The following is a 26,163-nucleotide window of genomic DNA, read 5'->3' on the forward strand; positions in this document are numbered from 1 at the left end:
ACCAGTATGCTCCTGTGATTTTTGACCATATATAAGCACAGATCCCACTGCAGCCTTCTCCCTCCCCTGTCCACTCGGTCCCTGTGGGCTTTAGTGCCTGGCCTGGGTGCAGGAATCTTGGAAAGCCTGGAGACTGGCTTCCTCAGACCCACCCTCTGAAGTATCACCTCTGAGGTCTTGCCACCTCCCTCCTCAAATACCTGCCTTTCCTTTCTCCCTTCATCCCTCACTCCCTGCTGCCTCAAGACTTCTCTCCAGCCTGCCCCCTTCAGACGCATAATCTCTTCAATGGGTTTCAGTTTTTCAAAAGGAAGAAGTATATTAGCCCTGCTACAATACTTGAATAAAGGGATTACCAGCAACATGGGAATTAGATGATTTGAAAGTTCTCCTATTACAAACTCCTAGAAATGCTGAGCTTTCAAGAAAAAAAAAAGAAAGGAAGAAAGAAAGAAACCTTCAGGTGCCAAGACTTCATCATGCTTTGGGATGAAAGAAGCACTGGTGAGTAGAGAAACAGGTAAACCACGGGGTAAATCTAAAAACAATAATTTATAAAACTAATTTAGGATATGTAAAAATGAGATAGGACTAAAACACTAGACAACAGTAATTATGAAATGGGAGCGTAATGATCTGATTTAATGTTTTAATATCATTGAATTGTTTAGGAGGAGAATAAAGACATTGATTCACTTTATATTTTGTTGCATCAAATAAGCATGTTCGAAATTTAGGGTATCCAGTAGAATAATAAAAATTGAGTGCATATCTTCCATGCAGGAAGGAGGTTAAACAAAGCCTGGATTTCCAGCTGAAAGGGAAATGGAGGAAAAATACAGAGACTAATATATGAGTTAAGAGTCAGAAAAAAAATCTGCCATATACACACATACAAATATACGTGTGACATACAGGAATTACCTCTCGGTGCTACAGCGGTCATTTATGGAGAGTGAGGGTTCAGGTGAGTTTTATTTTCTTTTTCATATTTGTGATGAGCAGCCTCCAAAATGACCCCCAGTGGCCCCCACCTCCTGGTACTCACACCTGTGCAGTCCTTTCCCACAATGCAACAGGGTTACTCTGTGGTCAACAGAATGCAGCAGAATTGATGGTACAGCACATCATGTTGAGGTTACGAAAGGCTGCAGCTTCCATCCTAGGCCGTCTCTCTGGCTCTCTCATCATTTGCTCTTGGGGGCAATGTTGTCATGAGCAGCCCTATCGAGAGGCCCACCTGTGGCCTCCTGGCAACAGCCATGTTGAAGAAGAGTATATATATTCTTTGTCAGAATCTTTCCCCTTATAGGTTATTACAAGATATTGAGTATAGTTCCCTGTACTATACAGTAAGTCCTTGTTGGTTATCTATTTTATATATAGTGGTATGTATATTTTAATACCAAAGTCCTAATTTATCCCTCCCCCCTTTCTCCTTTGGTAACCATAAGTTTGTTTTCTCTGTCTGTGAATCTATTTCTGTTTTGTAAATAAGTTCATTTGTGCCATTTTTTTAGGTTCCACATATAAGCGATAGCATGTGGTATTTGTCTTTGTCTGGCTTGCTTTACTTAGTATGATAATCTCTAGGTCCATCCATGTTGCTGCACATGGCATTATTTCATTTTTTTTTGATCAAATAATATTCCATTATATATATATACCACATCTTCAAGGTTGGAGTCTATTAATCTCCCATGGCTCTAAAACTCTGTTAATCAATAATCCCGCTTTAACCTGCCATGGAATTTTGGCTCTTCAATAACAAGCTAGCCTAAGCCCCCCCTCATGAGGGACCCTGCTCTGTCCAGTATGGGATACACTAGCCACAGAGGGGCTATTTACATTTAAAGTAGTTGAAATTAATGAAAATTTTAGTTTCTCAGTTGCAGTAGCCATATTTCAAGTGCTTGATGGCCACAGGTGGCTAGTGGCCAATGTGTTGGACACCACGGGGTTAGACCCTTCCGTGTTCTACTGGACAGCACTGCTCTGGGTCTTGCCTCTTAGTGTGGTCCATGATCCAGCATCAGCATCACTTGGGAGCCCTTAGAAATGCAGGATCTTGGGTGCCTACCCAGATCTGCTGAATCAGGATCTGCATTGTAACAAGATCCCCAGGTGCTGCCTGCACTTGTGGGTTTGAGAAGCAGGGCTATAAAGAGTATTCCCCACTGGAACTTGGAAGAGCATGAAAGGACAGATTGGTACTTAGTTGTGTCACCTCTCTGTAGACTTTTGGGGACTCATAGCCTGGCTCACTTTTAGCAGCTGTGTGACCTTATCTACCGCGTAGGAAACTCTGAGGCAATGATAACCGTGCTTAACACACAGTAAATGCTCTTTAAATGGGCGTTTTGTTATGTTTGGATTTGATGAGGTTTAAGGTCTCTGCAGACTCCAAGCCCAATGCAGACCGCCGGGCAGAGTGGCTCTTTCCCTCCCCGCCACAGGGTGGCGCTGTGCCACCAACGTCCTTTCTTCTCCAACAGGCTTCCAGCTGGCTCCCCGGCAGGAAGCCTGAATTGGCCCTGAGACTTCCAGGTCTCTGTTTCGGATTACCAAGCACGACCGGGCAGCCGGACACCAATCCAAGCATTCATCCGACAGACAATGGGAAAACAGGCCTCAGCTTTGTGCCCAGCTGGAATGCAAAAGCAAGGTCGGCACAAAGAGTTGAATACGGAGTGTGTGAAAGTCGTGGCGGAAGCAAAGGGCTTCTGTTGGCGAGCTAGGGGGAGGGACGCCTTGCGATTCTTTAAGTCAGCTTCGGAGCGACCCGGGCTCCTCATCTCACAGATGCACGCTCTGGCTCTTTCCCAGTCAAGTGCGTCCGTGCGTGCGTGTGTGCATGTGTGTGAGAGAGAGACGAGGTGATCAGGAGTGGGCTGGTGGGGAATGTTTTTAAGGAGTCACTTTCTACAGTTTCTCAAACTTCAGCCTACATCACAATAACCCAGAGGGCTTTTTAAACAGCAGAGGGCTGGCTTCCACCTCCAGAGGTCTGGGGTGGCCTGATAATTTGCATTTCAAACAAGTTCCCAGGTGACACGGAGACTGCTGACCCAGAGACTGCCCTTTAAGAACCACGACTCTAAACTCTTGAAAAGCTCTCAAACAACAAATTATATAAGCCCAGTTCTAGAGAAGGACGTGACTCCGAAGGAAATTAGTCCAAATCGCCACCGCCCGCCTCCCATTGCCTTCTTCATTGCCCTCACCCCTTCCCACGATGAGGCCTCAGCTGTCTCAGTAACCTTTCAAAGTACCCTCAGGCCGTGGCAGGTACTTGCTAGTCGCAACGTGGTCTGGAAGGCTAGCTGGGAGCCAGAGTTTCTTCGCAGGTGATAGGCCCCCTCCCTCCGTTGCCATAACTCATAATCCTTGCTGGCCCAAGAAGGGTGATTAAGACGCTCAAAGCAAACTTAGCCCCACTTTGAGCACAAAACCTGCAGAGACCACGCTCCTTGCCTGGTGCCGCCAGTTCAAGGCAGGGTCACTCCCCTCCAGAAATAGGTGGAAATGGCAGGGGCCTGGATTTGGTGGGAGTGTTGGATATCTCAGAGGAAATGCAGACAAATCGTGTGGGCCCCTCCAGTGGTTGATATGGGCTGACCGGAGTGCATGTCACTAGAGAAGGCGTCATAGGAAAAAAGCCTGGGTCCCTCCTCTGAGTTCCTCCGGCACCAGGGCTTCTGCAGAGGTGGCACTGACCACTTACTGCCTGGTTACGAGTTGTGAGCTCTGCTATTTATTGGAAAAGGGTATATAGAGCACTTGTGATGTACCAAGCTCAGCACCAAGGTTTGATGGGCTGGAAAGCCGAAGGTCCAACGTCATGGGCTTGTGCCCACTAGGAGGCCACATCCTGGAAACTGAGCAGGACCCTGTGGGGCTCCTGGACACAAAAGCCTTTCCATGTCCCCCATTTCTTGTTTGTAGGAAATAGGCTTCATTCAGCCTCCTGGACCTTCCCTGAGTTCCAAAGGGCAGATTCAAACAGTTGCTAATCAGGGAAGGGGAGGGATGCAGAAACAAAGAAGGAGCAATCAAGAAACAATAGTGCAACCCTGGGGCAGGATCCTGGTTCCTCCTGAAGGGATACACATAACAATACCTTTGAGCTCTTCTGTAGGAACTAAGGCCCCCACCGAGGTGGAGGATGGCAACTTCAGGCTGAGCATTACCCTGTTACCTCACCACCAACCAATCAGAAGAAAGTCACACACCCTGCCAACCATCATCCCAAATTTTGTCTATAAAAACTTCTCCCCAAAAACTATCAGGGAGTTCAAGGTTTTTAGCATGAGCCACCCGTTCTCCTTCCTTGGCCCTGCAATAAACCTTTCTCTGCTCCAAATTCCAGCGTTTCAGTTTGTTTGGCCTCACTGTGTGGTGGGCACACAAACCTGCATTCGGTAACAGTTTTGGTGAGCCAGCCCAGGAGTTCATGCCTGTGGCAAGTCGACCCTGGCCAGGAGCAGCCCTTTCCCCGAATCCCCAGCAGCTGCCGGAGCTCATTTTGCTCTGGGGAACTCAGAGGGACTCTCCGTGGCAGGCGCTGGCCGCCTCAGCCCAAGTCTGTTTGGAGCCAAGGAACGTCTTAAGCTACAGTTCACTTTCGGTGTCGCTTGGGGGTGAGTAGCTCCAGTTTGCATGCAGGCTGGGAATTCTCTCCACTCCTTCTGGGCTCACTCTTGTGGGAAGTGAGCCACTCTGGGCTAGCCACTCTGGGTTCATTCTCTTTCAAGAGCTGGGCCAATCTGGAGGCCTCCATCTGGGAGTGGAAGTGGAATTTTTAGACTACACCTCCTCTGATTTTCTGTGTGACCATACCTTATTTGTTGTTTGTGTTTTTGTGTGTATCATTTTGGGGTGAGCCACTCTGGCTTGCGCAGGATGGGAAAATTCTACTTGCTCCATCTAGGGCTCACTTCACTTTCAGGGAGTGAGCCATCCAGGGCTCATTGCAAGTCACTCTGGGCCCATTCTCTTTCAGGAGCCAGGACACTCTGGAAGCCTCCGTCTTGGAGTCAAAGTGGAATCTTGGGGCTACACCTTGTGTTATCTTTCGTTTGTGGGACCATATTTGTTGTTTGTCTATGTGTGTATATCAGTGCTTGTGTTGGCTGGTTGAGACATCTCTGGTCTCTGGCAACACCAGGGTATCCTTCCCTATTGCATTGGCTTTTTCTATGGCAGAGGACTGGTTGGGAATTTCCCTTTCTGGGGCCAGGGAATTGTGACCCTGAGAGACCTGCAATTCTGCATTGCATTAGTTTGCTGTTTGTCCATGAATAATTAAGTATGAGTGATCAGAGAAAAATTGTAAGATCTCTGTGTCTAAATAGATATATGTATGTACCTTATAAATATGAGGTGTCTCTGGCTCCAAAATGGCATTGCCAAGATTGGTTCGTGGATGAGTTCTGTTTAATTGGCTTAAAAGAAATTAAGTGCTTATATAAATTCTCAGAAATAAAAAAGAAACTTGTCAGAATGAATTTTAGGTTCAAGTGGTCTGGGAGATATTCAGTGCTGAATCAATATCTGGTACTGAAGCTAGCTTAAGCTTGTTGGTTTGACTAATATTGACATGTCTTTAGCGTCATAATGTTAAGTATAGTACTTCTGTTGTACCTAGGTTTACTAGAGGTCAAATAAGACCTTATTATAGCTGTTGTGAATTTGTCAGCAAGGAAAATAACTTGATAACTTGAAACTAAATTAAGTTGAATGGTGAGAATTCATCGACTATCTGGGTCATTTCAGATAGGATAAAATACTGGAACATTAATTGCTGGGCGGTAAGTTTACCTACCTTTGCCTTCTTAGGAGAGGAAGACTAAAGCATAAGTTTTCTAATCAGGAAATGCTGGTTTGACAAATAGCTCACAATTACTTGCTCCTTGGTTTTTTGCTGGAGATTAAGGTTTTTAAGGGTTAAAATTATATGTGATTAAAGCTACTAAAACAAGAGAAACATTTCAATATGTTAGGAAAGTAAGATGCGATTTACTGATGTTTTCAGTAAAACAGAGTGTGAGGAATGGAACTGCATTTTGTTAAGGGAAAAGAAAGTAATTTTGTCCTAGACCTGGTTGTTTCTAGATGGTAAAAAAAAAAAAAAAAGCGGGGGTGGGGACATATAATGTGGATACAGAAAGTGATGGGAAGTTTGTGGAAAAGGAACCCTAAGAAAAGAGTTTTGTACATGGTCAGGATTAGCCAAGATTGGATTAAATTTAATTAGGTAAATGAATTTTGTTATTGAAAGTAGGCTGGTGCAAGACTAGAGAGAGAACTTTGTTAAGAGAGCAAAGTTTTCTTGGAATGCTGCTTTCAGTAACAGATTGTGTGAGGTTCTTTGCCTTTAAGTGATCTGTGTTTGCTTTTGAAATCTTTTGCCACTTTGGTTAAGTGAATTTAAGCATTGTTTCACAGTGACCTGTGATCTTATTTGACCAAGTGTTTTGAAACCTCTTTGATATGTTTGACAAACTTCCCAAATATCAAATTCTAACTGAATTTCTTTTGACCTGAAGCTAACTTTGAGATGCTTCAGAGGAACCTTAAGGCATCTCAGAGAGAGAGATTAAATTGACTAGGATTATTTGGTATGTTAAATTACATGGAAAGCATTGCCAAATGAATGATAAGCCTTCTCAGGTTATGCTCTATGGATAAATGATATTAATACAGATTGTTCTAAAAATGATATGGAATTTCTAAAAACCTGGTATGTCCTGATAAAATGCTAACAGTCATAGTTCGTTTCTTTATCGATTACATTGTAAGCAGGTGTTTAACCATTTCTTTTAAAGTCTTTCTGTCGTTTATAGACAGTTATCGTTGTACTCTGATGCTTTTGCAAAAGTGCTTCACTGTCAAGAATAGTCATGGGAGGGATTTTCTGACAAGTACAGGTTTCTGATAAATTTCAGATAAACCTTACTGTGCTCCAAACACAGACGTTTTGGTTTGTTTGGCCTCACTCTGCGTCGGGCACACGAACTTGCATTCGGTAACATACTCATAATAGAACACACATAAGTAGAAGTGTATGTAAGTAGTTGTCTTCTTATCTCTTGCTGCTGACACCCCTCATGCAGCCACTGGGCTCTGAGCCTTCCTTGTTCAAGTTTCCCTTGAAGGGGATCAGAATATGCCACCCCAAAATATGCCACTTTGGCAAAGATTGTTTTTAACTGAAGACAATTAGCTGTCTGTCTAAAAGCAGGGCATAACTTTCCCTTTGTTAAGGTAACATAAATCTTCCAGAAATACCAGAAAAAGGAGGAGGACTCTTAATCACCAGAGAGAAGATTTTTCGGCAGAGAAAGCACCAACTTGAACATAACAAACCTTACTAAATAACCCTATTATCCATTATAATCCATTAGCTTCCCCCATATATTTACCTTCCCACAATTTATGCCCCTAGAAGTCCAACCCCTATTCCTTCCTTTGTCTACTTACTTCTCCACAATTTATTCCTCTTTGTTAAAATGGTATGTAAGTCCTCAGGTCTAACCACTTCTTCGGGGTTTTCACTTTTTTTCTGTAAGGCCCTCATATGTATGCAAAATAATCTTTTCTCCTATTAATCTCTCTTTTATCAGTTTGATTCAAATGACCCAGGTATTGAACCGAAGAGGGTAGAGGGAAGGGTTTTTTAACCTCCCCTGCACCCCAAGACAGCCTTTCGCATAGTGTGCAGTGAGTCCCCCTGGTGGCCCATGAGGTGAGTCAGGAGTTCAGGGACTAATGTTTTTAATTTAAGTAGTTGAAAAAACTTTATCAGTTTAAGATTGAGACAAAGATGAAATGAATTGGTGAAAGTGAATCTTTTAGAGAAAAATAATAGTTATGGAATAGGTGTTTATCTGCAGCTTGGAAGACACTGGCCCACAGAATTCACTTACTCAAAAGCAGTGGTGAGCAGTACAGAGTTCACTGGAGATTTCATGGCAGATGATAGAAGAGGTCTTTATATAGCATAGCTCACAACTCACAGAGCCATAAAATCCCACAGGAGACATTTGTGTTCTTCCCAAGTCCATTAATGGCTACACAGTCACTGGGTCTTTTAATCTTCTGTGTTTCTGCCATAAGGGCACAAATTCCTGGCTCCATCTGGAGGCCCTACCCTACACCACCCATCCAATTCTTTCCTTTTATTGTGAGAAAGAACTTAGCTCTCTCTCAACTCTCACCCTAAATTCTGTGACTGAGGAAAGTTTATACACAGTGATCAGTGAATACCAGTAAAACCATTTTTAAAAAACTTTTATTAAGAGAGTAATGTGAAATGATGCAAGTATTTTGAAAACAGTTTAGTAGTTTCTTAAAATGTTAAACATACACCTACTGTATGACCTAGTCATTCTACTCCTAGGTATTTATTGTATTATATTTACCCAAGATAAATGAAAACATATGCCCAAAGACTTGTACATGAATGTTCATAGCAGCTTTTTTGGTAACCGTTGAAAATGTCCATCAGCAGGTGAATGTATAAGCAAATTGAGGTGTATCCAATTCAATGAAATACTCCCAGCAATAAAACAGGAATGAACTATTGATACATACGTGGATGAATCGCAGAACAATTATGCTAAGTAAAAGAAGCCAGATTTTAAAAAGTGCATACTGTATGATTCCATTTATATAAAATTCTGTAAAATGCAAACTAACTCGTAAAACAGATCACTGGTTGCCTGGGGAGTGGTTGTTGGCAGGAAGAGGAATGGAAAAAGGATTATCAAGTGGCATGAGGAAACTTTTGGGGGCGATGGATATGTCCATTATCTTGGTTGTGGCAGTGGTTTCATGGGTATATGCTTATGACAAATTTATCAAACTATACATTTTAAATACATGCAGTATATTGTATGTCAATTAGTATCAATAAAGCTCTTAAAAATAGTAATGCAACTCAACTATAACAAAACAATCCAAAAAAATGTGCAAAAATTGAATAGACACTTTACCAAGAAAGATAGCAAAAAAATTAAGCACATGAAACAATCCTCAATACCATTACTCAGTAGGGAAATGCAAATTAAAACCACAGTGAGGTTATCACCTACCAGAATGGTTACAATCCAAAACACTTATCGTATCAAGTACAAGTTCTGGAGAGGAGGCAGAGCTACTGGAACTCTCATACATTTCTTTATTTCATAATGTAAAATGGTACAGCCATTTTGGAAAGTGGTTTTGATGATTTCTTATCAAATTAAACATATACTTAATATATGACCCAGCAATCCTACTCCTAGGTATTTACCCAAAATAAATTATGTTGATATAAAAACCTGTACATGAGTGTTTATAGCTGCTTTATTCATAATTGTCAAAAACAGTGAACCACCCTAATATATTTCAAGAGGTGAATGGGAAACAAACTTCATACATCATCCAGTGGGCTCCTACTCAGCAATCAGAGGAATGAACTAGTGATACACACAATGGCATGAATGAACCTCAAAATAATTATGTTGAATGAAAGAAGCCAAACTCAAAAGGCTGCATACTGTAAGATCCCATTGATAGGACGTTCTGGAAAAGGCAAAACTAGAGTGATGAATAACAGCTCACTGGTTCCAATGGTTGGGATAGAGAGAGGGTTGACTATAAAGGGATTTATTTTTTTAGGTGATAGGACTATATTTTTTATTGTTTAGTTTTAAAATTTTATTTATTTTATTTATTATTTTAAAAATCAATTTTATTTATTTATTTATTTATTCTTGGCTGTGTTGGATCTTCGTTGCTGTATGCGGGCTTTCTCTAGTTGTGACGAGCAGGGGCTACTCTTTGTTGCGGTGCGCGGGCTTCTCATTGCAGTGGCTTCTCTTGTTGCAGAGCACGGGCTCTAGGCGCGTGGGCTTCAGTAGTTGTGGCACGCGGGCTCTAGAGCGCAGGCTCAGTAGTTGTGGCGCATGGGCTTAGTTGCTCTGCAGCATGTGGGATCTTCCCGGACCAGGGCTCGAACTCGTGTGCCCTGCATTGGCAGGCGGATTCTTAACCACTGAACCACCAGGGAAGCCCTAAAATTTTATTTATTTTAAAAAAATATAGTTGATATACGATATTATGTTAGTTTCATATGTACTACATAGTAATCTGAAATTTGCATACATTATGAAATGGTCACTATGATAAGTCTAATAACCATCTGTCCCTATACAAAGTTATTACAATATTTCTTACCATATTCCTTATGCTATATATTACATCCCTGTGGCTTACTTATTTTATAACTGGAGGTTTGTATCTCTTAATCCCCTTCACCTATTTCTCCTTGCCCCTGTCCCCTCTGGAAATCACCTATTTGTTCTCTGAGTCTATGAATCTGTTTTCATTTTGTTTTGTTTTTTAGATTCCACATATAAGAGAGATCATACAGTATATGTCTTTCTCTGATTTATTTCACTTAGCATAAAACCCTCTGGATCCATCTATGTTGTTGCAAGTAGTAAGATTTCTTTTTTTTAATGGTTGAGTAATATTCCATTGCATACATGCACACACACACACACACACATATATCCCACATCTTTATCCATTCACACTTAGGTTGCTTCTATATCTTGGCTATTGTAAATAATGCTGCAGTGAACATAGGGATGCATATAACTTTTCAAATTAGTGTTTTTGTTTTCTTCAGGTAAATACCCAGAAGTGAAAATGCTGGATCATATGGTTCTGATTGTGATGGTGGTTACACAAATCTATACATTTGTCAAAACTCATAGAACTGTACACCAAAAAGAGTGAATTTTACTGTATATAAATTTTAAAATAATAATTCATATTGTTATAAAAATGTCAAACGATATAGAAGTATGGGGAGGAAGAAGTGTAAGGGCCCTTTACACAAACACAACAGAGCTGTGAACCTGCTCCCTGAAGCTAACTGTGGTTGCTGTTTACTAAGCATCCTCTCAGATTGTTTCCTATGAAAATACATGAAATTATATAGAGATTTTTTTTTTATAGAAATGGTATTATACCATACATATGGTTCAGCAACTGCTTTTTTGTGCAATGTTGTGAGGGTCTTGGAGAAATAAAGCTTAACTCCAAAGCACAACTGGACATAATTTTAAAACCACTGCACCATTTTCAAGGATACATAAACGATTATGCTATACCAGTGGCACTGGTCTTGGAAGAAGTTAGTCTGTGTCTAAGCCAAATCAGGAAACACTTAGGAAAAGGTAGAATTAACAACCCATCTCCCCACTTCATTAGATTCTCCCTAGTCGATCTGCTGTAGGGAGGGAGGCACAAACCTCCCCCCAGAACTGGGGGTGTGGGAGTATCTTTGGGGGAGCCTGATGAGCCATGGCAGGGGCTGACTCTTGTCAGGGGGGATAGAACCAATGCCAGTCTTCCAAGGTGAGGAAGAAAATTGTTATGAACACAGCAGAATATTTCAAATCTGTTCTTTGAGAAGCTAAGATGTGTTCCCTTTGTCTTCTTATGCATTTATCTTTTAAAGCTCCCTTTGTCTTGATACAGAGTCTAAATCATGTTCTCATCATTGGAAGTTGGCATCGTGAAAAGAGCTGGGCTGTGTAGTGGAGCACATGGGCTGGAGTCACAGCTCTCAACTTGACCATCTGGGTGACCTTGGGCAAGTCACGACCTTCGCCTATTGGATTCACAGGCTTGTTGTGGAGGTTATTACTGTAGATGCAAATGCCTGGTAATCTGCAGCCACTTAGTACAGTCAGTAATTTTACTATTTAAATCCTGTCCCTTACTTCCTGTGGCAGCCATTGACCTCAGACCTAAGGAAAATTAAATCCCTCTCTTGTGGGGCTTCCCTGAGTGGTTACTAAATGGGTTTTGCCAACAGCCTCCACCTCCCCGCAGGGCAGCTGGGTCCCTCTCAACTCTTTCCAGTTCAGCACCAGTAAACAGCTGAACCTTGCTGGGAAATCTTGGCTAACAGGGCCCGTTTTAATTTTGTTGTCCAAGCCTTTCAAGTGGTCACAGCCTCTGTGATCTCCCTGTAATGCCCAGTTACAGAAGCCAACAGCTTCGCTGAACTACTGCCGGAGAGGTAAGTAGTTTTTTTTGTTGTTGTTGTTTAATAAATTTATTCATTTTATTTATTTATTTTTGGCTGAGTTAGGTCTTTGTTGCTGCATGCGGGCTTTCTCTAGTTGCAGTGAGCGAGGGCTACTCTTTGTTGCAATGCGCAGGCTTCTCATTGCGGTGGCTTCTCTTGTTGCGGAGCACGGGCTCTAAGCATGCGGGCTTCAGTAGTTGCGGCATGCAGGCTCAGTAGTTGTGGCTCACAGGCTCTAGAGCACAGGCTCAGTAGTTGTGGCGCACAGGCTTAGTTGCTGCGCGGCATGTGGGATCTTCCCCGACCAGGGATCAAACCCATGTCCCCTGCATTGGCAGGCGGATTCTCAAGCCCTGCGCCACCAGGGAAACATGACCTTCTGGAAAGAAACCAAGACCCCTGGGCCAGTAGGGTCAGCCTTGCCTTTGTCTCAAAGCCCCCAGGTCTCAGGGCTCAGCCCCTTTTACTGGGTTATTTAACAGCTACACAGATAATGGCTAAGAGACATGGCCAAGACACCTGTGCCTAATTTTACCTTCCTTCAAACAGCTAACAAATATTGATCATCCCTGCTCTGGGCAAGTGGTGTGCAAAACCCTACCCGCTGCTCTCAGGACTTTTACAGCCCAGCACTGTTCGTTTGCTAGGTCAGCGGTCAACAAAGGGAAGACAACCTTAGCTGAGCCCCTGTCGCCCTTCCTGCCAATATTTAAACCGGGTCAATTCTTCCAGCCTAGCACACCATTTAACTCTTGTTGTAGCTGAACTGTTTGATAGTTCTGACAGCTCATTGAGGGCCTGGTAGGGCAGGAGGTTCTGGAAAGAAACCTGGATCCCTGGGCCACTGGGATCTGTCTTGTGTTTATCTCTGAACCCCAGGTATCAGGGCTCAGAACAAAATATATTGAGGCAAGGCAGGTGGCCCAGCTGGGAGCTCATCGCCAACCAGGTGTGTGGCCTTCCAACAAGTCACTTACCTCTCTGTGCTGTTTTCACTTGTCGTTTTCTAATTTGTATGGAAATAAGACCATAATCTCAGAATATTTTGAAATGTGACTTTTGCAGTTTACTAAATTCTGCAGGCAGAAGTGAAGGGAAGAGCCAGCAACCTAAAAGTGCTAACTACTTTTTCTCAGTTTTTAACCCAGCATTTTATGAGTCCTCGTTTACATAAAGGGTCCCCTCCCCCAAGACCCTCAACAGACACCCCTCCAGAAATGGTGTTGGGATTCGCAGAGGAGGGAAGTCTTGTACTTAGAAGTAAACAAACTTTTATTTGACATTTGAAAGACAAGTAGATATTTTGAAAGCAGGTGGAATAATAGTAAACATGGTAAAATATACTCTTGAAGAGAGATTCTACATAAAACAAGGAGAATCGCAGTAAACAAGGTAAAGCAAACATCTGAAAGAGTTAAGAGATACCTTATAAATTTAATTTTTAAAAGGGGTCATGATCATGGGAGAATTGCAAATTAAAACAACAAGACACTACTACACACCTATTAGAGTCCAAAGCACTGACAACACCAAATATTGGCGAGGATGTAGAGCAACAGGAGCCCCCATTCATTGCTGATGGGAATGCAAAGTGGTTCAGCCGCTTTGGAAGACAGTCTGGAGGTTTCTTACAAAACTAAACATACTCTCACCATTGGATCCAGTGATTGTGTTCCTTGGTATTTACCCAAATAAGTTGACAACATAGGTTTACACAAAAAATGCACACAGATATTTATGGCAGCTTTATTCATAATTACCCAGACTTGGAAGCAACCAAGACGTCCTTCAGTAGGTGAATGGATAAAAAAATTGTGGTGCATCCAGTCAGTGGAATATTATTTGGCTTTAAAAAAAATTGAGCTATCAAGCCACGAGGAGACATGGAGGAATCTTAAATGCATATTATTAAGTAAAAGAAGCCAGTTGGAAAACGCTACTTAATGTAAGATTCCAACTATATGACATTCTTGAAGAAGTAAGGAGACAGTAATAGGATCAATGGTTGCCTGATCCTAGGGGGAAGAGAGGGATGATTAGGTGGAGCACAGAGGGTTTTTAGGGTGACAAAACTACTCTGTGTGATACTATAATGGTGGATACATGTCATCCTACATTTGTAAAGAACCATAGCTTGTACAACAGCAAGAGTGAACCCTAATGTCAACTATGGACTTTGGGCAATAATGATGTGTCAGTGTAGGTTCATCGTTTGTAACAAATGTACTGCTCTGGTGGGGGATGTTGATGGTGGAGGAGGCCATGCATGAATGGGGATGGGGAGTATTTGGGAAATCTCTGTACTTTCTGCTCAATTTTGCTGTAAACCTAAAAGTGCTCTAAACATAAAGTCTATTAAAAAATGGATGGGGTGGAGATCATGATGTCCATTCAAAATTTTTAACTTTTCTAATATCCGACATCAAGTTCTTTTCATTATGGTGGGGAGGCTTACTCATTTTCATCATCACCATGTCTTGAAATACTCTTTTAAAATACTATTGATATTTCAATGCCTTCATAAAATGCGAGCGTATAAGTGCACCATGGTTTATTTGTTTTCCTAATATGGGATATTTAATTTATTTCCTTTGTGTGTGTATGTTGCTATCATAGATAACACTGCATGTATAGCTACTACTTACCCAGTGCTCACTACGTGCCAGGCACTGTTGTAAGTACTCTGCAAGTATTAACAAATATTTAATCTAGATAACAGCCCTAAAACATTTTACAATCCCTGTGTAAACAGATGGGGAAATTGAGGCCTAGAGAGAGCAGAGCCAGGATTTGAACTAGGTAGTCTGGCTCCAGCCCCTGTGTTCAAATCCAGTGTGCTAAGTTTAAATGCATTGCTGGTTATTCCTCCCTTTCTAGAAGAGGAATTTCCAGATGAAAAGAACACGAACTCTTCTGGCCACACATAATGCATGCGTTCAAGCCGCTCTCCAGGCAGTGGCACAATTCACCCTCCTCCTGCACAGTTGCCGGGCCAGACTCATCCCAGCATGGCCCGCACTTAGCGCTGTATTTGTTCTTATTTTCTATATGATAGGGGGAAAGTGAGATAGGGCTTAATTAGTCCCTGGTAAGTGAGATAGGGCTTAATTAGTCCCTGGTAACTGATGAACCCACCTGACGTCAATTCCCCCTGTAGATGGAAGCCTCCTCCCTGAGTGGTAAAGACTGCTGCCATGTCCTGTCTGCCGTCCGCCGCGCACGGTGGGGTGTCGCTCCCGGACCCTTTGTGTAAGATCCCCCTGTCCAACAAATCATTAATGTCTCTGTCACTGTCCCTGGGGTCTTTCTTCAGTCTTGAGGCTGGGCACCTACAAGGCTTGCAGGCCTGCAGGGTGCAGTCCAAAAATTGGTGAACGAGCCAGGAGGCTGAGGAAACTCCCATGAGTGCTGAGATGTCGGGAAATAAGGACAGGGAATGGAAAGTTGTAGGGGTGATCCCCAGGTGGCTGTCCACTAGACTATGGGGCCCTGTGGCAGCTGTCTACTGTGAGAGATGTCTTCCTCTTCCATTATATCGATGATATTCTGTTAACCTCAGAGACTCTCCAGTTCCAAAGTAGCAGCCCTAGGCTCATGGCTCCTCTGACTGCACGCAGATTGCTGGTGAATACAGACAAATGCAAAGACCCGGATTATCTACAAAAGACAAGCATGCCCCTGACTCACCACCCCTAAACAATCACAGACACAAGGTTTAGGTATATTAACTCTGGGACAGGCTTGTGCATTGGACACGGCCAGTTATCTGGAAGGGTTTGGTTGGGGCCTGTGGCAATGGCCAAATAATAAAAAAGTAACTTTGGGCTTCTGGTCCCAGCTATGGAAGGGGGCAGGGCAACTACATAGTGGAACAACAGCCATGTCCAGTCTACAGTGTGTTACAACAGGTGGAAGACGTTATAAAAGGCCTACCCAAGATGTCCAGCAATGCTAAAACAAACAAACAAAAAAACACTATTCAGGGTCTAGAGCTGTGCAAGACATACAGGACCCCCATGGACATCAACAGCAACCAAGGAACCCACTTTACTGGCCATGAAGCTCAGGAATGGGCTGATAAAAATGATATACACTGGCATTTCCACCTACCCTACAACCCCACTGCTGCCAGGCTAATGGAGAGGACGAATGGACGACTTAACAATGGAAACAGAAACTCTCTGTCAACATGTGGTCCAGGAGGCTAACTCACACCCTACGAACTATAACTGAGCATCCCAGGAGCATTGTCCTAGCGCCTACACCATGTTAACCCAAAGGCAACTAGTCAATACCATCCGGGTTCAACTGCTGACCACCGAAGGACCATTACCAACTATCTGTCAGGACACTAACTCACTTTTGCCTTTGCCATAGGATCCACTCCCAGGGGAACGTATTATAAATGGCCTTGGAACTGGCAGGTAAGTCCCTGTGGTTTGGGTTTCTAATCCTGTTCCGCATGGGTGCTGCCCCATGGGGAATAAGATTAGAAAGGGACTTAACAGATTTCACCTGTCTTCTACCCAGGCCCACCTAAGACTACTAAGGTAATTAATCCCGGGTCCCTACTGGAGAAAAGCACCATTATATCATACCGCCTCTCCAGTATCCGGCACGGGCTGTGGGGACTGAGGGTGGACGGGTGGTATGGTACTGCTGGCCAGGACGAAAACCACAGGCAGGGGTGGTGTGATCTCAGAATGCTGTTAACTTCTTGTATTTTGCTTAATGGTCATGATCTTCACTGTGTTGTGCCTGTTAAACATCTTACATTTTGTCTATACTCTGAGCAAAGGGCATCTGATTGTGGACTGGGTGACAATGGTGGCCTCACTGTAAAATGAGTCTGATTGCTGGGTTTACACCGAGATGCTGTCGTCGTCCCCCTCTGGGTACGCCATTCAAAATGGGCGTTCTCTTGCTCTCTGTATATCCCCTGCTCCACCAGGCCCTGCTTCACTCACATGACTATTCAATCCTCAGATTATAGGGCTTAATTAGCTCCTGGTAACTGATGAGCCCCCGTGACATCAATTCCCCCTATAAATGGTAGCTTTTTCTCCAAGTAGCGAAGATTGTTGCCATGTCCTGCCCGCCTTCTGCCACTCATGGTGGAGTGTCGATCCAAGACCCTTTGTGTAAGATCCCCTGTCCAACAGATCACTGATGTCTCTGTTACTGGGCTCTTTCTTCAGTCTCGAGGCTAGAGAACCACAAGGATTGCAGGCCCGCGGGGTGCAGCCCAACATGTACCTAGGCATTTTTCTTAGGTTTACCAGTCATTTGTATTTTTGTTTGTTTGTTTCAGCAAAAAAGCTGATGTGTTATTTGTCTTTATTTTCATTGAGATTTTGATGTTCTTCTTAGAATAATTCTTTATACATTAAGACTTCAAAACTTTGCATGTTATATTTATTGCAACTATTTCTCAGGTTATGAACAGTTTCATTTTATTCAAAGCACTGTTTCATGTTCAGCCATTCTTCATTTTTGTTTAGTAAAATCTACTGATCCCCCTGCCCACCACCACCATTGTGCTTCCTTTATTCCATTACTCCTTAGAAAGCACTGGGCTAAAGAGGAATTGTTTTTCTTTGGAGTCAGGGCTTGTAAAGCAGGTCCATCCTTCTTCCTTCTCTGGATCCACAGGTCCTCCAAACTCCACACGAAACTAACACACATGCCTCCTCCAGAAGTTTCCATGGCAGCCTATGCTCTGGAGGCTCCCTTACAAGCCTTGTTTGTGAGTTGGAAGCTGCCTATGTTCTAGAAGGGTTTTAACAAGGACTGTTGAAACAAAAAGGCATTTTCATCCTCTGAAGACCTGGGTAGGTGCAAACCTCAGCTACTGTCCTCACTACAAGAGAAGCTGGGAGAGGCCATGACCTCAGCAGTGGTCTTTGCATTCCACACCATGATCTTTGCCTCCGCCTCATGTTGGATAGGATCACCCAAACCCAGGAAGGGAGTTCAGAGGCTGGGCGGCCAAAAATTCAACAAATGTCCTTTAGAGCAGAAGGCCAGCCAATCAGACTCTGGGGCCGCATTCCCTGCCCAGAGGTGGAAGGTGTTCAAGGGGCAGCAGGGTGGCTCCAACCCAGAGCAACAGGGGCTCCAGGAGGCAGGTCAGAGAAGCTTTATCCCTGTGGTTCCTAATCAGGAGCAATTTGGGCAATGTCTGAGGACATTTGGCGTTGTCACAATTCCAGAGAAGGGAGCATCTAGTGGCATCTAGTGGGTAGAGGCCAGGGATGCTGCTAAACACCCTGCAGTGCGCAGGGCTCCCTCCACCCCCAACAAAGAATTATCTGAACCAGAATGTCAACAGTGCTGAGATTGAGAAACCTGCTTTATCCCGAGGTCCTCAACCGTCACGTCAGCTCACCAGGCAAGCCTGCTCACAGAGGACAGCAGCCTGGGCACTTGGCCAGGATTCAGGGCCAGACTCCACTCCCTCGGCTGGAACAGGAGAAATGAACAGTGTCTGGAAATCAAAGTGTTGCAAAGTCCCCATCCTAAGAGTCTGGAGCTCCCGGGCAAGTTCTGATGACTGAGACTCAGAAATGAGACTGGGTAGGGATTTGCTTGCTAACTTAACAAAATACCAGATGCTGGTACAGGCAGATGCTAGAGATGGGGCAGGACGGCCTGAGGGCTGCGGTTAGCGGTAGGGGGGGGTGCGGGGGGGCAGAGGTGGGCGCTGTGACTTCGGCTCTGGGGAGGAAAGAGAGGAGGGGTAACTTAAGGACTGCCAGTTTCCAGACAGACCTTAACACCCACCACAATTCAGTCCTTGAGTACAGTCTCAGAATCTACTTAAACACATCATGGGGGTGGGACCAGAGGAGTGGACTGAGGTCTCTAGAGGGGCAGGAGTTTGTATGATTGGGAAACAAGACAAATACCTATTTCTTTTCATAATGCTACAGGCAGAATGAAAGTTCAGCCTTTTTGGTTGCTGGGATATTGTTGGAAAAGTATGGAGAAGCTTGATATAGACTTAATTTCTCCAAGTTCTCTCTGGTTTTGATAGGTACCCAGATGGTGCTAATTTGTAAAATGCTTTTTAAAAACTTTCAGAGTTCTTGGCAATTTTGAGCATCTCAGCAACCCTGTGAGATGGGTGCCAGCGTCCCCATTTGACAGGCAAGGAAACCGAGGCATGGAAAGGCCAGGTGGCTCACCCACGCCACAGGGCTGGCTGGTGACTGTGCTCTCTGCCCCTCACTCTCCTTCTATAGGAAACATTTGTGCCAGTTTCTAGGGGCTCTGTAGGACACTCAGGCCTGGCACTTTCTCCTTATCGTTGTTTTGCTCTGGGGTGCGCGTCCTCTCCTCCTCCTGGCCGCCCTCTCCTACTCAGGTTTGGCACACTTTCCCCTTTGGGGAAAAACAACCTCTTAGCAGCCATCTACTTACAATTTGTCTCACGCGGCCAGGAGCTTGTTAGCAGCTGCTGCTCTTTGTGAAAGGCTGAATTAAATCAAAGGAGGAGTTTGCCTCAGACGCGAAGATTTAAGTGTGGGGAGAAACCCCAGGAAATGGCTTCCATTCAAGGAGTCATAGACTATCCTAATCTTCATTTTACTAAATTGATGCTAATTGCTATTGTGAACATTTGTTTGTTTCATTTTTTTTCTTTTTGAGATATATTTCTCTTAATCCTAGGTTTATTGTTAAACTAATGTATAATTATTGTTTGGAAATATTAATAATCCATTCAGGACTGTTCCAAGGGCAAATATTTTAGCACTGGAAAATATGTATCTTAAGGGTTTATTCTGGATGCAATTATAAAATAACTATAAGAAATATCTTCCAAACAGTAATTGTACATTCTTATTCTTATTGATTTTTGTCCAATCTCTTTATTTCACTAGTTTGGGGTGTTTAAGCAATAAGGTGGCACTCATTTCACATCGAAGTCAGCCAGGTTCCCTTTTTTGCAACTGGTGTTCCTAAAAGCTGAGATTCTTCACCTGCAAAAGTAATTTTTAAATAGCTTTGTTAAGGTATGATTCACACACAATAAACTACATATATTTAAAGTGTGCAATTTGATAAGTTTTGACATATGTACCATTTGTAATTACTCCTGTCCCTCTTCACCTCCCTCCTTATTTACCAAGCAACCACTGACTTGCCTTCTGTCATTATAGATTAGTTTTCATTTTCTAGAATTTTATACAAACGGAATCATGCAGTATGTCCTCTTTGTTTTTCTGGCTTCTTTCACTCAGCATAATAATTTTGCGAATTATCCATGTTGTTGTATCAATAGTTTATTCTTTTTTATTGCTGAGGATTATATCCATAGCATGGATATACCCAATTTGTTTCTCCATCTAGGTCCCTGTCCATAGACATTTGGGTTGTTTCCAGCTTTGGGCTATTACAGTTAAGGTTGCTATGATCATCTGTGTACACATCTTGTGTGGACATATGCTTTCTTTTCTCTTGGCTAAATACCTAGGAGGGGAATGGCTAGGTCTTATGGTAGGTGTATATTTAACATTTTAAGAAATTGCCACAAAATGAAAAAGAAACTGTAAGTCTGTTTTCTCAAACATTTTACATTCCCACCAGCAGCATGTAAGAGTTCTAATTCCTCCACATCTTTGCCAATCCTTGGTAAGATTGGTTTCTAAAATGTTAGACATTCTAATACGTGTGTAGTGGAGATCACTGTAGTTTTAATTTTCATTTCCCTAATGACTAATGATGTTGAGCAGCCTCTCATGAGCTTATTTCTATCTTCCTTGATGAAATGTCTGGTTAAATCTTTGCAAAAGTAAAATTTTGCACAGTGATTTCGTGCCCCGCGTGATTGATTTATCAAACCCCCAGTGCTGTGACCTACACTGCTTGAGACACTGATTCAACCCTTCTAAGTGTACAGTCGAAATCCTTGTGTGAGTAAAAGCTAACACTTACAGGGTACTTATCACATGCCAAGCACTGTGCTAAGTGTTTTTCCACATGTAAAGGTGTTTAATCCTCACAACTGGCCCAAGGTCACACAGCCACGTCAGTGGTAGAGCAGGGCTTGAAGAGTTGAGTGGGGAAGTGGGAGAGAGGAAGGGAAAGAAGCATTGGTGGGCAGCATTGAGCTTTCATCCAAGGTTTATCTACAATCTTTATGTAGAAGGGGGATAGATGGTGGAACTGACCCAGAGTCCAAAGTTTTGCCCAGGGCAGAGGACCAAAAGGTATGATATTGACTGAGTTGGTTGATGAAGTGGTCTTGGCTAGGTAAAGAAGGGGGTGAAGACAGAAAGGAGAAAGGGGAGCAGTGAAGGTACTGGAGGGCTCTGAAAGGGCAAGAGAGTGCTGAAAATATGAATGGCTTTGGTTAAAGTAGAATGTTGAAATTTGGGAATTCAGAGGTGATGAAGTTCCTGGTGCTGGTGGTATCCAGGGTATGGGGAGGTTGGATGATAGGAATCAGGAAGTCTCAAAAGAGATTTTCATTTATTTTAATTTTCTTCTGGAGAAAAATACTGAAATTTTGATGTATCTAGACTATTTCCTATCTTTTTAGTCATATGTTATTTTTACTCAATGAAATCTATCAATATTTTCCTTTATGGTTTAGGGTGATTAAGCATCCCAATTTGCCCGACTCTGTCCCAGTTTCAGCACCGAAAGCCCCACATCCTGGGAAATCCCTTAGTTCCAGGCAAATTGGGACAATGGGCACCCTAGAAGCCATGGACTCTCTTGCATGGACAATTACAAATAGCCTCCCAAACAGTTCTCTCATTTCGTTCTCATCTCTCTCCTTTACTGAATTCATTCTGAAACCCAACCCTGGTTGCTCCACTCCTTATTATCTGCACACAAAAGAACAAACTTCAGACTGGTAGGAACGTACATCTTCAATCTAATTCCCATTACTCCCTTCAGGTACCCAACGTCCTAGCCAAATTGACTTAATCTAATTCCCAGAACGCTCCCCACCACAGGCTTGCCTATCTCAGGCATCTGTTCAAGGTCTTTTCCTTCCCTGAATTGACTCTCCCTTCACAGCATGTCTACATCCCATTCTTCCTTTCAGATCCTTCTTTGATGTAACGTGGCTCAGGAAGGCTTTTGTGATCTGAAATCTTCCTCCTTAGATCTTTACAGCACTTTGAACCCCTCTATTAATTATAGCAAGTTAGCAAGTGGCAAAACAACTGACACTAACTGGCTCAAACAATTGAGCAGAAAGCAGTCTATGAGGTAGATCTGCATTCAGGCATGGTTGGATTATAGGGACTGAACCAAGCCATCTTCTCTTCTTTCATCTCTGACCTCCAGATGACCTCGGGCAGGCTCTCCCCTTGTGGCTGTAAGACAGTACCAGCAGCTTCTTGGGCTTCATTATTCCAGGGAGTGGGAAAAGAGTGGGAGTCATTGTGCCAACATTCCCAGAAGTCCTGAGATGCCCTCTGACTGGACCACCTTATTCCATCACTGTGCCCCGGAGGATGTGCAGGGCCATGTGGCTGCACAGGTGGTGGTCGCGCACTGCTAGCGCTGGGACTGAGGAGGTGGGATCTTCACCTCTCGGGGTCTCAGTGTCTTCATCAGTCAGGTGAGAGTGACAGATCTCTGAGGTCCCTTCCAGTCCTGTAGATCTATCATTTCCAATGTTCTATGACTCAGCTGAAATAGTATTTTATTGGCTTGGCTTTGTTTCCATGAAGAGCTCCTGCAAAACTTCTTAACCTCTTTTTGGCCTACAGTCATCCTCTTCTAGAAAAACGAGTGGGTGTGAGGCCTTTTTTTAAAAGAGGAAGCAGAGAAACCCAAAGAAATTAAGATGTGAAAATAGTACATTGTAAAAATTCTCAGTTCCATGTGGTCACTGGTTATATTCTATGTTGGGCAACAGGTTTTGATGGGGCTACCATTTGCTTGAGTGTTCCTTATGTGCCCGGTGCTAAGAGTTCTGTATGCATTATCTGATCTAGCTTCTTCTGGTGACCCATGTGGAATAGGTAGTACTGTACTTGGTGTTCCCATTTTATAGATGAAGAAAAAACAGGAAGATCTGGAAAGGTTATGGAAGCTGCCCAAAGCCACACATTTATTGAATGGCAGCACTTGGATTTGAACCTATGTTTGTTGGGCTCCAAATTTTCACTCTGAATCAATATGCCAAATCACCCATTTGTCAGAGTCTATGCTGGAGCTCCAAGATTCTCAGGGTTCCTATCCCTGGGGGGAATACTTCCAATGCGTGCAAAAACATGGGTGTTTTTAAAGGAACATTCAAGCTTATAGCATAATTTTATATTTGGAAAATGTATCTTTATAACAGAAGTACAGAAAATAAAATTCAATAAAATATTCTTGGAAAAAGGGAAACACAGATGAGAGGTGCTTCTCAATGTATCAGAATCATAGGTGGGGAGTGGCCTTGAGGTTTTTTTGTTGCTCTAAAGAAGACATAGTTTTTTTTTAAGTTTAAGAAACATAGATCTATACAATTATTGCCAGGTTTTATTTCTATCGCTGTGTGTGTTTTCCTTTAGTCTCCAAATGCTGTCCAGGGCTGTGTGTGCTCTACTAACTTTTCACAGAGAAGCCTGGTCAACCAGGAGAGCCGGCTAGAGATTGCAAGGGAGCCTGGCCTCTGGAGGGGCTGTACGTGGGCTGTGACTTAGGCAGCCTCTTCTCCCAGCCTGGCTTTCTGGGTCTTTGTTCAACCCTGGTGTGACAGGAAGCACACAATGCAAAAACGATCAAAGAGACCTACCTCTGGGTCGCTGCAGGAGACAAGAGCTTTTTCATCTGAAAACATCATGTTAAGGAAGGAACACCATGCAACTCAATGGATGACTGTTTCCATGGAAAAGAAGAACCAAGCTAGTCCACGTCCCCTACGTGGGACACCATCACTTGGTGGTGATAAAATCATGAATAATGTTCTTGTATTCCAATTCACTGGTCAGTGGCTGGTTCGCAGACCTGTTTATTTGCAGGCCTAGGTTTTTCTGTGTAAAAATGGAGACTTTAATCTGGCCTTGGTTTCACACCTACTAGAATGTCCATAATCAAAAAGACAGGTACTAACAAGCGGTGGCAAGGATGTGGAGAAATTGGAACCCTCACACATTGCTATGCGAATGTAAAATAGTGCAGTAATTTTGGCAAACAGTCAGGCAGTTTCTCAATAAGTTAAACACAGAGTTACTATGAGAACCAGCAATTCCACTCCTAGGTATGCTCATGGCAGAATTAGTCGTAATAGCGAAGAAGTAGAAAAAAATTGAAATGCCCGTCACCTGAGGAATGGATAAACTAAATGCCGTATATCCATACAATGGATTATTATTTGGCCATAAAAAAAGAATGAAGTGCCAATACATGTTACAACATGTATAAACTTTGAAAACATCATGCTAAGTGAAAGAAGCCAGGTACAAAAGACTACATATTGTATGATTTCATTTAAGAGAAATGTCCAGAATAGGCAGGTCCATAGAGACAGAAGGTCTTGTTGTGGGCAGTGAAGGGGGGGGAGTTGTGGGCGGGGACAGCAAATGGGATTTCTTTACGGGATGATGAAAATGTTCTGTGAATTAGTGGTTGATGGCTGCAGAACTCTGTGAATATACTGAAAGCTACTAGACCGTATTTTAAAAGGGTGAATTGCGTGTTATGTGATTTTTTTTCTCAATTAAAAAAAAAAATCCTCATCATCAAAAGCAGAGGTGGGCATGTCTGTGTGGGAGGCTTTTCTAGCTGCAGGACGTTTAGGTATTCACGTGGCACGTGGCACTAGAAGCTGACAGTGAAATGTAGCCGTGAATTCTGCAGTCGTGAATGACAAGGAAAATGGCACTTCTCCAGAAGAACCCGCCTGTCAGAAGGGCAGCTTGGAGCCTCTCAGCAAGGTCTGCAGGGAGCAGCCCATCCCGACCTCTCCAGGCACCTGCAAGTTGGATTCAGTGTCTCCTCACCTAAAAGTCTTTGCAAACACACTCAGGCTTGGCCAGGAGGCTCTGAAGGCAGTTTCTTGTGTGGGCTGCAGAGGAAGGCCGGTGGGCTGTTGGAAATGGGAGGATGGCAGGTAGCGCAAAGCCAAACCAGCTGACACATTAGCCACAGTGAGGTTGTCCCGGAAAATCAATGGCGACCACTCTGTGACTAAGCCAGTCAGCGTTCAGTGTGAACTTACCGCTCTCTACGTATTTCACAGTGCTATGCGCTGGGGTGCCAGCAGTTCTCAAAGTATGTTCCCTGTCACCAGCATCAACTGGAAAACTGGTTGGAGAGGAGGGGAAGGACAAAAATCTGGATTTTTAACAAGGCTTCCAGGTGACCCTGAGGCACACTCAAGTTTGAAAATCACCAGCTTACGCACCATCTGTTCTCATCTTCTTCCTCATGACAGAATCCTGGTTTTGTTTGGAGTGACAGGTGCGTGGACTGTCTTGCAGCTGGGGTGACCATGTGACATAGTTCTGTCTAGTGAGATGCAAACTAAAGTCACTGAGTGGGGTTTCTAGGAAAGCTCTCCTGGCCTGTGGCTTTGCTCCATTGCCCTTCTCCCCCTTCCTCCCTGGACTGTGGACAAATGCTGGAGGGCATGCAGCCATCATGGGAGCATGAGACTAAGGGCCACATGCTCAGGATGGTGGGACAGAAAGACGGAAGGAGCCAGGGTCACTGAGAACATGAGGGTTGCTGTACCTGCCCTGACCTGCATACCTCTCTCTAGCCTAGACTTGTGATGGTAGGAAATTCAAACCCTTAATTTGTGTAGGCCACTATTTTCCATGTTCCTGTTATTTGCAACTGAACCTAACTGGTGTACCTGGCGACAGGGGTTCGTCCTGGTTGAAGGAGTGTGAGACTTCTCTCTTACTGAAACCAAGTATGCAGATCATCGTATAGGTGAGGTGCCAAGGTTAAGAGCTAGATTTCTGGTTTCAATTTCTCTATGGGGGCTGGGGCTGGCCAGCCAGGCCAGGTCATGGTGAAGTGGGCAAGTTTTGCCCTGGTGCCCAGTGCCCTGTCCCTTCTGCCTCAGCCTTGGTCACTTTCCCCTACATCCTGGCAGTTGGCAACTCTCT

General features: G+C 43.5%; 1 protein-coding gene across 1 annotated transcript in view; it reads left to right on the top strand.

Annotated features, from left to right (window-relative positions):
- Positions 1-921: 921 nt before the first annotated feature.
- SLC1A4 (solute carrier family 1 member 4) overlaps positions 922-26,163 on the top strand; it is a 94,421-nt gene continuing 69,179 nt past the window's right edge. Inside the window, exon 1 of the mRNA XM_061210474.1 lies at positions 922-967. The gene's annotated coding sequence lies outside the window, so the exon portion shown is untranslated. The remainder of the gene's footprint in view (positions 968-26,163) is intronic.

The sequence above is a fragment of the Eubalaena glacialis genome, chromosome 14, assembly GCF_028564815.1.
Source record: "Eubalaena glacialis isolate mEubGla1 chromosome 14, mEubGla1.1.hap2.+ XY, whole genome shotgun sequence".
Classification (NCBI taxonomy): Eukaryota; Metazoa; Chordata; class Mammalia; order Artiodactyla; family Balaenidae; genus Eubalaena; species Eubalaena glacialis.